Here is a 14,635-nt window from a genome sequence, read left to right as displayed (position 1 = left end):
TGCTATCGGCTTCTGTAATGCAAAAGACAGTTTTATGTTTATATGGGATTTTGACATGTTTGAATCTACACTCTCACTAAAATATAACTTAAAAGGAAAGGTAACCGTGAGGAGACTAGAATGAATGATTGGTTTCTGTAGTTGACCCCTGTTCAATAGATTGTCATAGATTTAAATCTATTTGCAATCTCTTTCCCCCCCTCCCCCTTTTCCCTTACTGTATTTTTCTCCTTCATTTTATTTTTCCCCCTAATTCTCTTCTCTTTCATTTGGTTTTTGTGGTTTAGAAAGAGAAGGATGAAGGGGAGGGGTTGGAAGAAGAAGAGGAAGATGAAATATCTTATATTAGAAAGTAATCTCTATGAACCATCTTTCGCCGAAGAAAAAACTGTAGCTTCAAGGGAGAAGTTGAACAAATTCCTGATTTCAGAAGATATAAGTCCAATTCGCCATTCCCTAGAAACACCATGGGCAGAAGCTTCCGAGCGGACAAAAAGGCTTTATACTAGAAAGGTACGACATGTTGTTAATGCATGCTTGGATGATATTGTTCCTGGGGAAACTGAAACTGTGTTGTTTTCACTGGTTAAATTAGAGCTTGAGGAAAGTGCTATTGACTCCTCTCTGATGGAATGTTTGGCCGAATGTTATAACAACGCAGACCATTTGAGCTCTCGGAGGCAGATTTTGTCCATTATGGCAGATAAATTGAATGTCAAAGATTTGCAGAGATGGACACCTAATTTGTCCAGGTATCGTTTTAACATAACTAGACATCATTTATTACTTCGCGGCAAAGGCACGAACGTAAAATATGTTAAAGGCACAAGAATGTACATTGCGCTAGAGAAACTTGATCATTTTCTGTCGTACATCACCAGTAGCCACATAATTCATGGCTTGCCTTTTTGCGAGATAACTCTGAAACTGTCCTCAAATACGGAAATAAAGGTTCCCAATGTTGTTCGAAGTCACGTGGGCCAAGGTTCAGAAAGAGAAAATTCATTTAGCGAAACGCTACCTAAAAGGTGACTATAAGGTAAGACTGTTTCTCTCTAGGATGTTTTAACTTTCTTGGTTTTGCTTCCACGTTAGTGCTCCTTAAAAGGATAATAAACTATATCGGATTTAACAGAGTAAAATTCTGGAAAGATAGACATATTCGGTATATTCGTAATGCCTTTCTCCTAAGGAACGAAAACAGAAACACTGAGTTTCTTGGCACTAATTATGGTGCTTGAATTTGTAGCCGAAAAAACTGTGATAGGTAATGCGAAGAATGACTTTTTATATAGTGTCGTGTTATTTTAGAAGCTATGGACATTTGAAATCAGAGCCAAAGTTACCTGTGTATACGTTTTTCTTATGCCAGGTTGGTACATTATACTTTCATTTTCAATTATTGGTATATACTAAAAAGTTATTGGTGTTTTAAGGTTCACGTATCTAAAGATTCGACAGTCGCTGATCATTGTCGGACATATGCCCTCAGTTATCCTCAAGATAACGATTACACCACAGTCTGTAATCATGAACACGACTCAAAATGCGATAGATGCGAGCTTCTCCCAAAATTATTTCGTGAAGTTAGGTCAGTTATTGGCAGTGTTAACTGTAGCGCAGAAGAACGAAACGAGAAGGAGTATGAAATCTCACAATCAGAATGCCGTAAGAGATGAAATTCTCAAAAATCTTGATGCACGGGCAGTGTTAATGGTGATGGACTGGGCAATGAAGTTCCTGGCGAGAAAATTTTCTGAAAGTCAAAGCGACTGGTTCGTGCCAAAGGTCAACTCTGTTTATATGCGAAGTGATAACGCAGGATGCTAACACTGCGCGTTTACATTACTTTTAGTCTATCATGTTACCAGTGAGCATGCAATTGAACTAAAGCGTTCTGACTTTTCCGACCCCCAAGGCGGAAAAGGATCTTGTGATAGTAAGGCCGCCACAAGTAAAAGTCACATGCGCACCCATCTCAATGCTGGCCACGACATAGAGACAGCCTCACAAATGATGACGGCTATCGAGTCATCTGGCGGAATTGCTGGAGTCCGGGTAACGGTGAGCGGTCCACAACCTACTGGTTTAAGATGAGGCTTCACAGAACAGATATAACAGCGACGAAGATGACATCTGTAAAGACGAAGGAAGAGATCTGTTTTTCTGTCCAGAAGAGGGATGTGTCAGGTACTTTTAACAATACTCATCGTTAGAAAAACATCTGGACTGTGGTAAACACCGATAAGCCTTTAGGATACTTGAATATTCAGTATGTCCTTAGGATACTTCAATATTCAGACGGATAAATTTCTAAACCTTATCATTAAAACCCATTATTATAAATAGTGTTATTATTAACATTCTTTTTATTATTATGACGTTTTTTATTGTTGTAGGGATAATCAATCGTATTTTTCTTGGACATATTGTTTCGTTTTATGTTGTTTTGATCTATCTCATTCATGCCAAAGCCGTTATTTTGAGTTTACGCCTGAGAACGCATTTGACGGCAAACGTCCTATGAACCACGTGATCCGCATCGCAGAAGTCATGACAATGGATTTTTGTGAGAATATTTGTCACATGGAACCTGACTGTGTCGGCTAATCTTGATAAGCTAATGATTGGACATGTAGGGTACAAATGTGAATCAAATAATGTTACTCACGAAGGACACGAACACGATCTGGAGGAAGAAGAAAGTTATTTTTTATTATGCAGCTGAGTTGAGTGTAACTTCATCAGCAAATACTCAGTCTCGGTAAAAAAAGAAAAAAAATATTACTTACACGATCACAAGCACTGAAATGATTGCTTTAATTCTAACATCACTGACATTATTTATATCATTGGCATATCACTGGCATTGTCGTTATTGTTGACCCCCCGTTTTCTAATTCATTTTTATTGATTGTTCTAAATTTGAAATTACAAACTTGATTTTTAAGATACACTGTAACTGATCAGCTAAACTTTGTTATCAATATTTCAAGACTCCAAATTGAGATGGCTTCAGAGCGCTTGTGTTGATAACCCTTGCGATAACACTTCTACTTGCCAAAGCGGTTTTACCGACAAATGATATCGCTGTTTGCGTACTACTGCATTCAGAAGTCAAACCTATGACGAAGTTAAACTTTATGACTAAGACTGGCAAATACGAGCACTACCACTTCTCATTCTCATAGAAAGTCAAGAATCCGAGCTGTTCTAGGGGCTGTGGGACTCAATCATGGCAGCTAGTTGCTTAAGATTACATTAAGAAGAGATCTGATAATTCATTGGTAGTCTTTTTTGTTTGTTTCCTTATTTGAGAGTATACTCGAACAGAGGACATTATCAGTGTTAGATGCATTTGTTTGGGCTGAGAATATTTTACACAAATAGACAGTAAAAGTTATTTTCAGATGTCTTTGAATGTGTTAAGGTATTACACAACTAAAGTGCGAAATATGCAATTGTTGAATGATGATGATGAATCATGACCCAGAAAATATTTTTTTTTTGGTTTAAACGCATCATGTGACCGAATACCCTCGGCTTAAACTGGGTGATATCCGACAAAAAACATAAACAAATAAAATATTAATAAACTGGCTTCAATTGGTCAATTGAAAATTAAATTCTCTTTTGTAGTAAACTGATATCTCGTAAAAAAGGCTGTGATTATTCGTCGTGGCGAATAACTATAAACGCTAAGTTTTTAGTTTGTCTCACGTTGTAGTCATGTGAGATGTAGATTGCAACGTTTCGACTACATGCTGCATACTGCTTGTCTTCATCATAAAGCATGATCTGCTGTGATTAGTTGTTTTTCAATAGCTCTCATTGGTGTATTTCGATCCTTGCTGTTTCACTCCGTGATTTGCTCCCTCGGCGGTCCGCCGTCGCACGGCTTTCCTGTTGTTGTGTTTTTTGATCGTGGGCATCCACGCTTCTGGAATTTCTATTCCACTATCCCTGTTGATGTTGTCGGGGTGAAGTCTTATATGAATTGGCTCTTTGACCCTATGCGTGTAGTAATAAGGGTAACAGTCAATAAACTTCACTTAGTTCCAGAGTGGCTTGTGTCCGGTGTTGTGGGCATGCTCTGAAACGGCGGAGGTCTCGGTATGGGCGGGTTGGATGTCTCGATCGTGCGCCTTAGGTATGTCTTGCATGGGTCTTCTAGTGTCTCTGATGTACACCTTGTCGCATTCACAGGGAATCCTGTAAACTACGCCATCTTGTTAAGCGGGGTCGACAGTTTCTTTTGGTCGTACTAGCTGAGATCTCAGCGTAGTTTCCGACTTGAAAACAGCGCGTACGAGTTGTTGTTGTAGGGAACGGCGAAGCTGTTCGGACAGAGGTAAAATTCTGGTAAAACTCTGGTAAAACTCTACTACACTGCAGTAGCTTTGAACTCTTTTGTATTCGGCACTTTTGTTTGGTTTTCCGGTCTTGGTAAATTTCTTACTGCTCACTTAATCGTTCCGCCTTTACTGAATTTGAAGTGAAGATTAGAGCGTCATTAGACATTATGATTCAATAAAATGAAGCAGAAAAAAACTTGATCTGTAACTGGTGATTATGGAACTTGTTGCGACGTGGAGAGCGGGACATTTTAGGACAATTACAGTTTACTTAGTTAGATGTGCGTAGCGCAAATGGAGTTGCCTTAAGATATAGTCATTTCATCGAGGGCACAAAGTTATTAGAAATGGGAATAAGAACCGAGAGAAATACATGCTTGTCTGGTTATCGAGTTTTATCAGCTTTATGAATTGCAGAGAGGATTACGAAACCGTACTATGTTCTTGAATACCGCAAAAGGCTTGTTGATCGAAAGGCGCGACTCAGGACTTTAGCAAAAAACTAAAAGCTTAATAAAGTTTGCTTTAAAAAGATGCTTCAGTAGTGATTATTGACAGACCAGGACATTTAATTTCTACTTCATAAGTTGTCTTTCGGTCCTTTCATACAGCACTGAGACGATCTCACTTTGATTTCTCACGGAATGACTTGTAACATTCCTACTTGGTTAACGGTAGCCTAGTAACCTCCGAGATTCAATTTTTTTTGTTATAGAGGGCAGGAGAAATACAATAAGGAACCATGGCGCCTGACATCCTGAGAGAAAGAAAGTAGCGTGTGTTATTTCCTTAGTCTAATTCGTGACTGTCTGTACGTCTAACATGTGTAAACACCTGTGAATGTTGCGTTACATTTCAACTGTGGGGTGTGTCACAAATACTCAACGGTAATTGGCCCACGTCGGTCAAGTGGTGCAGAATAGCTCTCTATGATTGGTTACCAGGGATAGCGATCTCCTTAACTACCAGTAATAATCAGATTTTATCGGTTAAAAGGCACCAAGGAAGTTAAAAAAAAAACTAAATAATAATAATTATAAGATCGAATTTTGCCATCAGTTTATGTTTCTCGGGAAGTCGGTCTCGAGAGGGTTCAGCGCCATGAAGAATTCGATCTTTATCTGTATTCTGTTAGTCCTGTGCCTCACGATGTCTGTACTTGTGTCTTCGCAAGGTTAGTTTATCTATTACCGATAACTGAGCGGGGTTAGTGATGGGGTAATTAGTCTCTCTCAACCGTAGTTGAGATGTAGTCTCTCGAAAAAGTGGTTCAGGCATTTCGGTTAAAATCATCGATTTTTTTCAACGAATTTCTCTTAGTCTCAAAGTAATGGAAACCATCTTGTTTTTTTCGATTTATTGCAGTTTTTTTTCTTTCCAGAGCGAAAATCGCTCCGGCGCTCAAAGGCCCATTTCTAAAAGCGCCGATCATTAAAAATGGCATAAATTGTCGTGCTCGCATTTTTGCAAAGCTCGTGTTGAGGAATTTGTTTGGTTGGCATATTTAGTTGGATCCTATTTGAGAACAAGTTACATAAGTTTTCCAATTTGAACGGTTTTTTACATTGAAGATTATTTTTTTCAGTTTGACACTTATTTTGTCTTTACCGCGACTTTTAATCTCGGCTGAACACAAAATTCCAACTCCTTTCCCATGATATATTTATTCAGGTTAACAAAAGTAATATATTTATTCAGGTTAACAAAAGTAAGGTAGACGAGTATGGAAATATAAAGATATGTTGTTGTTTTGACGAAGTTCTAGCACAGCCGGCCAACATGTTATGCACAATTTCGAAATTCCACCCAATAATGCACAAAAAATAGACTCAATTATGTACGAAATTCACGTCTACAACCTAGGTTTGAAGCCTGAATTAAATACTTTGAAGCTTTATTATGCTTGAAGATGCCATGCGAGAGAGAAAATCTCCTTTCCTATCAAGGAAAATATACCGCCGCCGAAGGTGGTTCTTCCCTCTATAAGCGACCTCTTGTTTTATTTATTACTCAGTTAAAGAGAAAAAAAGGGGAAATTCAATAGTCTGGAAAGATTTGAAATAGCCAAGTTAATCCAAAGTATATCTTAGTGTCAATGAGTAAAATGAATAATGGTATTTAAAGTGCGGTCTTTTTAAATTGGAAAAAAGCTGCAATCTTACGAGGTAGTGCGCCACAGGAATAATTTATTCAAAGGACCCCCTCAGCTGAGTTTATAACCGATGAAATCGCTAGTAAATAGTATAGTTACGAAAATGCCCAAAATAAATCAGGTGGAGTGTTGTTTTTGTCATGTAGGTAGAGGAGTTAGGAAATATAAAGGTATGTTGTGGTTTCGAGGAACTTCTAGCATAGCCGGCCAACATATTTTGCTCATTTTCGAAAATTCCAACCAATAATGCACTAAAAGCAGAACCAATTATATGCGAAGTGTACGTCTTAAAATTGTGGTTGACACTTTAATTTAGCACAATGAAGCTTTTTATGCTTGACGATGCCATAAATAACAGAAAAATTCCCCATCCTCATCTAGAATAATAGTGCTGCCGAAAGTTGACTCTTAGCTCTGTAAGCGACCTGTTGTTTGTTTATGACTCAGTCAACGAGAACTTTTAGAATGATACAAAAAAAAACTTTCAAATCAAAAGAAACTCAAACACAATCGCCAGACAACGGAAACGGTAAAAACTTGTTAGTTTGGCCACCTCATATCACAACTTCGAGATAATTCATCATAGCCCACCTGATGATTGTATTATTAGGCCTTTATGTAAAATTAAAGTCAATGTATACAAAGACAAATTGATAATGCAGTGCACAAATTCACTTCCAGCACTTCCAATTTTAGCTTATAACTTTGATGATCTTGATCGTGACCAACCTTAAATTTTGGTATCTTTTGCCATGCCAGTTTGTCATGTGATGCAGACCTATAGATTGATAGTAAAGGCTTCTAAAATATTCGAAACAAACTATCGTAAAATGCGCTAGGTGGTCTGGTCTTCATTCAATTCATTGCGAGGCGGAGGATGATTTTAGTCCAATAAGGGCGGAGTAATTTCGACTTTTTTCTGCAAATTTAAGTCAAGTTTAAAAGCAGAAGTATTTCTGTTCTCCGTCGAGTTTCCTGCTAGGAATTAGTGGAAGTCGATCGATTTTCAAACCGCTTTTATGTCAATTCGATTAATAATTAATTGACTCGTCAAGAAGCTCAAGACAAATATAACTAAAAAAATTATTATTTTTGACTTGTTTAAAGAGAGTTTTGTTTTTGTTCTCCACAGGAGTAAACTGTTCAAAGGTAGTTAACACCTCTTTAAACTTCTTTAAACTGCTCGATCAAATAAATTATAGGTGAATAGAAAGATAGTTGGGCAGATGGTTTTATGAGTCAATTTACGAGAATTTCATATTCGAAATTGCGAATGGTTTTCGTTTTTCTCTCTCTTTCTCTCTCTCTCTCTGTCTCAAGTTTTGGTTATTTTATTTTTCAACAAGCTCTGTTACATATCTGAACATCGGGAAGATCAAAATTTTGCCATGTTGTATTCAAATGTATTGATTTTGCACGAAATTACTCGTATCATTATCACGTAGTACTCAGCTAAGCGCAGTCCCGCAATCATTGTATATGAAGCAAACACTAGAGCGTCAACAGGACTTAGCGATTCAATAAAATGAAACAGAAAAACTTGATATGTAACTGGTGTTTATGAAACTGGTCGCAGTGCGTAGAAAGAGCGGGACAGTTTGGGACAGTTACATTTTACATGCTTAGATGCGCGCAGCGCAAATCTAGTTGCCTCAAGATGCAGTCATTTCATCTAGGGCACAAAGTTGATAGAAATGGGAACAAGAACCGGCCGGGAGAAACACATGCTTATCTGGTAATGGAGTTTTTTCAGACAAAGGAATTACAGAAAAGATTGCGAAACTGTACTATGTTCTTGATTGACGCACAAGGCTTATAACCAATCATAGGGCTCTATGATTGATTACCAGATATAGTGACCCTCTTAACTACCAGCAATACTCAGATTTCATTGGTTAAAAGGTAGTCAGGAAGTTAAAAAAAAATAATTGATAGATAATTTAGGCATCAATTTGTATGTCTTTCGGGAAGTCGGTCTCCAGAGGGTTCCGCGCCATGAAGAATTTGATCTTTGTCTGTGTTGTTTTAGTTTTGTGCCTCATGATGTCTGCACTTGTGTCGTCGCGAGGTTAGTTTCACCATTACTCATTTCTGAGCGGAGGTTAGTGAGGGGGAAATTAGTCCCTCTCAATCAATTGTAGTCTTTCTAGGAAGCGGTCTAGTAAATTTCGGTTAAGAAATCGATTTCTTTCACATTTGCCCATGAATCTGCCTTAGTCTTAAAGTCGTCGAAACCGCCTTGTTTTTTCGAATTATTGCAAAATATTTGTTTTTTATTTTCCGAGCGCCGATATCTTTTTCTTTTAACAGCGTCGATCATCAAAAATGGCATAAGTTTGCCGTTGTCGTATTTTTGCACAGCTCTTGTTTGGGGAATTTTTGTGAAGTGTTCCTAATAATGGTATTTAGAGTGTTGTCATTTTAACTTTGAGAAACCTGCAATCTTATGGGGTAGCGCGCGACAAGAATTAATTTGTTCGAAGGACCCATCTGCTGTGTTTATAACCCATGAAATCGCCTTTAAAATACTATGGTTACAAAAATGCCCTAAATAAATCAGTTGGAGTGTTATTTTATTAGCAGGTGGAGAAATATGGGAAGATAAAAATATGTTGTGGCTTTGGCGAACTTCTAGCCCAGCCGGTTGATATGTTTTGGACATTTTCGAAAATTCCACCTGACAGTGCACAGAAAGCAGACCCAATAACATAAGAGATTTACGTCTTACAACGATGGTTGACGCTTGAATTTAGCACATTGAAGCTTTTTTTTGATGATGCCTTAAAACAGCATTTAGGAGAGAAAAATATCCATCCTTATCTAGAAAAATAGTGTTGCCGAAAGTTGTCTGATAGCTCTTTTAGCGACCTATTGTTTGTCTGTCACTCAGCTAACGAGTATTTTTAGATCAAGACAGATTCATGAAAACCTTTGAAAGAAATCGATTTTTTTTAAACAAAATACCCCGGAGCGCTTTTAGAAAGACTGGATCTTAATGTTTGACGCCAGTTGGTTGTTAAAGAGTTTGTTTTGTTTTTCATTTTCACAATAGTATTAGTTAAATCGTAACTATGCACTCTCTTTAACTTATTAAAACTGCGTAACCGATTGAGCTTTGTGAGTGTCATTTAATGTAGATTGCAAATGATTTTCGTTGCTTTCGTATGTAAATTTTACTTTACTAGACTGGTTCATCGTTATCCAGTTCATCAACCAAGTCAATCAAGTTTTTTTTTGTTTGGTATTGCACTCCCAGGTATGAAAATAAAATATGGCCGTGTGAATGCAGCCTTCATCCTTGAATTATGCCTTCCCTATTCTTTGAGTCTCCTGCAATGGTTATCGCCCACTTGTTGTGAAATTTTTCTCTAACAAATCGTCAATGACGTCCACAGTCCACAAGAAAAACAAAATTTTTGGAAACTTAGCAATTCATTGCACTTCACTAAATTTAGAACTCACGGCCTGGCTGGGCAAAAGTAGCACTTCTAATTTTCTTCTACTTGAATGTATACTAGCGAGTTTGAGATCGTAAATGTCGTATTTGAAGACAGTTTTGTGCGTTTATCTCTGGTAATCAACACTTGCATCACCCAAGTCATCCACCGGTGGCAATAGATATAGTCGCCCGCTGGACAAACAAAGAGGTTTAAGAAAAAAGAAAAAGGAATTGTACTAGAAAATACTTATGAAAATTAGTATCAAAAATTATCACTTACGGTAAGTTTAAATAATTTGAAGTTTATTCATAAAAAGTTCATAAACAGATCTGTCGACAAAGACAAATGGTAAGCTTTCTCTCCACCGACAGGAGCAGCAAGTTTAGACAACGACAACATACTAACTACTTCGTCACAGATATCGAGGCAAAGTCTGCTCTCGGTGGACAAGTTTCACTATCTCGATGTACCTGAGCTTGACGAAATTATGGTATACGACGACTTTGAATGCACATTTAGATGCCTTCACCATCCTCTATGTGTTTCCGTGAACTTGGCTGCTAAAGGTGATTTGTGGTGTGAGTTACTGTCGTCTGATAAGTACAGCAACCCCAATGAATACAAAGAAAAAAAGAGTTCGCACCACTATTTCTTTGAGGTAAGGACGATTTACACCTTGGTTGCATCACTTGAGTTGTACTGTTTCAAGAAAGATCTTGAGAAACAGAAGGAAAATGCAGTTGTAAAAAGAAAAATGTTACTAAGGGTACGAAGCAGACTAAAAGAATCGAGGAAGGACAAAACCCATTTTTTATAATTCAGCTGAGGAGTTAGTTCATTCAAAAATGCTCTGTTATCAGAGCAATTACACTCACGATCACGAGCATGAAATCATCGCTTTAATTATTATAAATACATTTGTAATTGCTATTCATCTATGTGCTTATTGGTAAAGGATCGATTGTGAAATGTTTGCCAATTTCGAAAAAAGAGAATTTGAGTCGGAGAAAATTGGCCTCCATGGCGTGTGTTCATATTTTGACGTAAGAGGCCCACATATAGTCAACGTCAAGTGGACTCTTGCCCAGCTATGATAAGTTAATACTAAGTGCAGCGTAGGTTTCTTTAATTTGTTTATGGCAGAAATAAAAGCACAATTTTTAACCATAAATGTCCAGGCTTTTAAATTTAAATATTTTTGGTGCTTTGTCGCCAAAAGGTACTTAGCCTACTTACAGAAAACAAAACAGGAGTATACTAGTTGCATATCATAACAAAATGATTCTTGTTTCCCCTTAAGTTTTGATTTTCATTAAGAGCCTATGTATTTGGAATGAGATGCTTTTTACAAGTCTTATCACAATGTTGCATCTCCAGAAGGAGCAAGACTTAAAAGACAGGGGTATGGGTCTTACTAAAACGTTGAGGGAATTTTTTTTATCTTTGCATCAGAGTGCTTGTGCAAAAAAACCCTGCAAGAACAACTCCACTTGTCTAAACGGTTTTACTGACAAAAGAGATAGGTGTTTATGTTCCGCTGGATTCAAGGGTCGGACTTGCGATGAAGGTAAATAAGTCTGCATGTTATAAGTTTTATGGAGAAGATGTCAGTATTTCCGTCTGTGACTAAAAAATCATTGTATGAGCTCCATGCATAGAGCTTAGGAGGAGTGAAACAAAGAAATTATTAATAAACTGGCATAAGTCTAAGGGTTACATTATCTCTTGAAAAAAAAAAAAAAAAAAAAAAAGAACCAACAAAACAATTTTGGGCGGTCTTGTATATCCGGAAAATGGGAGGGCTAATAGAGATGAACTGAAAGAAGACAAACCAGCAGTGCGGATGCAGCTCGCAAGAATTCTATGCATTATTTGAGTTAAATTGGAACCAAGTACTTTAATTTAATATACTCTACATCAATGAGGTTGAATGTTGCAGACATAAATGAGTGTATCGAAGGAACATCCGATTGCAGTGCTGATGCTGTGTGCAACAATATTAAGGGTTCCTACAACTGTACGTGTAAACCAGGATATTCTGGAGATGGACGGACTTGCGAAGGTAAAAGTGACCAAAGTTGTTATTCTAATAGACAAACAAGGGAATGAAAACTAAAGAAACAAACTTCCACCCTAAAAACGTTCAAATTAGTCATAGGGTTTAATACAGTGGTAGAGTTAGTGAAATTGTAGTGTTTTTCTGTCGGCTAGATTATACCGTAACATAAAAAAAAAGTTATTGGTCGCCAATTCGAGAGAAATAACAGATTAGAATCATCCTTAAGTACGAAAGTTATCGACTCCATTTGTTGGTGTTAAAAAAAGGGGGGGGGGAGGTTTTCCTATTGAATCGGTTACCTTACATTTTACAGAAGTAAATTAAAAGTGTATTATAATCGCGCTCAATAATCAGTTCCTTAATGGGTTGATGGCACTTTTGTATGTTCGAGAGAACTGCGACAAAATTGCAAGGCTCTCAAGACGTCGGATCAAACGTGGGTCTCCAATTGTTGTTTGCACTTTATTTTTAACTCAGCATTAGTTTTAAAATTCATTGCAGTGACGACGTTCTAATTAAAGGAGAGTCTTTTCAGATGTCGATGAGTGTGCTACAGGAAAACAGAACTGCAGTGCTGATGCTATGTGCAACAATACTAAGGGATCGTACAACTGTACATGCAAACAAGGATACTATGGAGATGGAAATATCTGCCGTTCGGGTAACATTTTACCTGCTGTATTTCTTAAGCTGGGTTTTGTACTATTCCTGTCTGTTTAGACTACTGTAATGAGAAGTTTCGTTTATAACAATTATGTATATCGAGATGATTGTGGGAAATGGTACTAAATGCTGTTGGAAAGTGTTCAATACGCGAGTGTAGAGCGAAATACAGTTCAAAATGACTAAAATGAAACACGCATGATTCCCTGTGGGAATTATGCGTGTTTCATATTAGTCATTTTGAATGTACATAGAGATATAGATTTACAGTTAATCGCTAAAAACTTCGACAAATGTCTTGTTAGAAACTACCGAGAATTCAAACAAAAAACAAGCTAACTTCTTGATGGACGTGGAAACGTTTGCCTGCATAGATAGCAGTCTTATGGTGTGCATTAGAAGCGTCGAGCGGCTTAATTAAAAACAGCGAGGCCGCGAGGGGCCTGGGATGCTGCTTAAATTAACGGGTCCGCTGCTTTTATTCTCATATATAGCGCATTAGACACCATTGATAATGCAAGCAACAAAAACACGAGTGACCAAGAACGTTGTGTATTTCCTATTCCACACGTAAATTTTCCCTTTGAGAGCATTTCAAAACGCCCTCACATCTTTTTTTCTTAAAGGGTTTATTGCTGTTGATATGCATTTTCCTTTTTTCAGCTTCGACGTGTAAGGAAATTTTCGACCGGAATGGGTAAGTCAATTAATCACAAACAAGAACAAAGCCGCAGAGGAATTTAATGAGAGAATATGAAAATAACGGTACTACTGAAAATAATCATTTTAAAAATAATATTGCGGCAAGCATGACAACCTTGATCATAAACATACACATTAGCTGCCTACTTTTTATTTTTTTTCGACTTCCTCTTTTTCCATAAGGTCGAGACGAAGCCAAGTATACCCGCTGATGTTTGGTTCACAAAAGATCCCGGTTTACTGTCACATGGGAAACTTTGGATGCGGGGATGGAGGATGGACGCTGGCCATGAAGATTGACGGCACGAAGGTAAACTCCCTGCCTCCTTAAAGAAACTCTCGATATCACTGAAATTAACAAAGGCAAATTAAAAATGCAATTCTTGTTTTTCAGAGAACTTTCCATTACGATTCCCATTTCTGGAGCAACAGAAATGCCTATAACTTTGCTGGAGCCAAGACTGGCTTTGACTTACAAGAGACCAAGTTACCAACCTACTGGAACACACCCTTCTCCAAGATCTGCCTTGGTATGAAGATTAATCATCAGCTCAGGTTCATTGCCATCAACAGGCAAGCCAACTCACTGTACTTATTGATCGCTGATGGAAAATACCGCGCCACCTGATTGGGTCGAAACACGTGGAAGACGCTTATTGGTTCGCTGGCCTCCTTGCAGCATTACTGCAACAAGGAAGGGTTCAATGCTATGGGTAGTGCTCATGGCTCTTCCAGAGCAAGGATTGGTTTCCTGGGGAATAATGAGCGAGACTGCATAACCCCTGATTCTAGAATTGGTTTTGGTACAGGAGGATACCATGATGACGACAACACGTGTGGAAACGAGGCAATGAACCACATATCGTCAGATAATGGAGGCAAACACATCAAAGCCATGGGATACATCTTGGTGCAGTGACAAGGGAGACAATGAACTGTCCCTGAGCTGATGGACCTCGAGCCACACCATAGAGTCTCATAGAGACCTTAAAAAAGTATATGTAGCTTAAGGGGTAAGAACTAATAAAACACTTAGTTCAAACTGATGCAGTGTTTTTTTTTCTTTTTTGAAGATGTTATCAAAGGTGATTTCCAGTTCCTAATTTCAGATCAAAGTTATCTTTTTGTGAGTTTTCACCTGAAGAGCGTGATTCAATTTAATTACTCAAAACCAATTTTAATTTTATGGCGAAGAGAGAGGATAAAAGTGGAAAAGCTAAGGACTAGGACGTATCCACTGTGAATGAAATCAGTACTGGTCAGA

General features: G+C 37.8%; 1 pseudogene across 1 annotated transcript; it reads left to right on the top strand.

Annotated features, from left to right (window-relative positions):
* The first annotated feature begins 297 nt into the window (after window positions 1-297).
* Window positions 298-14,417, top strand: LOC149042365 (uncharacterized; annotated as a pseudogene). Its single transcript, XR_016188798.1, has 12 exons — window positions 298-1,028; window positions 1,437-1,775; window positions 1,872-2,064; window positions 2,108-2,190; window positions 2,475-2,705; window positions 10,319-10,605; window positions 11,400-11,514; window positions 11,887-12,009; window positions 12,542-12,720; window positions 13,296-13,366; window positions 13,555-13,681; window positions 13,766-14,417. The product of XR_016188798.1 is annotated as an uncharacterized LOC149042365 (transcript).
* The last annotated feature ends 218 nt before the right edge of the window (window positions 14,418-14,635 follow it).

The sequence above is a fragment of the Pocillopora damicornis genome, chromosome 7 (genome assembly GCF_964200805.1).
Source record: "Pocillopora damicornis chromosome 7, jaPocDami1.2, whole genome shotgun sequence".
Taxonomy (NCBI): Eukaryota; Metazoa; Cnidaria; class Anthozoa; order Scleractinia; family Pocilloporidae; genus Pocillopora; species Pocillopora damicornis.
Note: the sequence above shows the minus strand (reverse complement) of the source record. Positions and strands in the feature narration are given on the sequence as shown.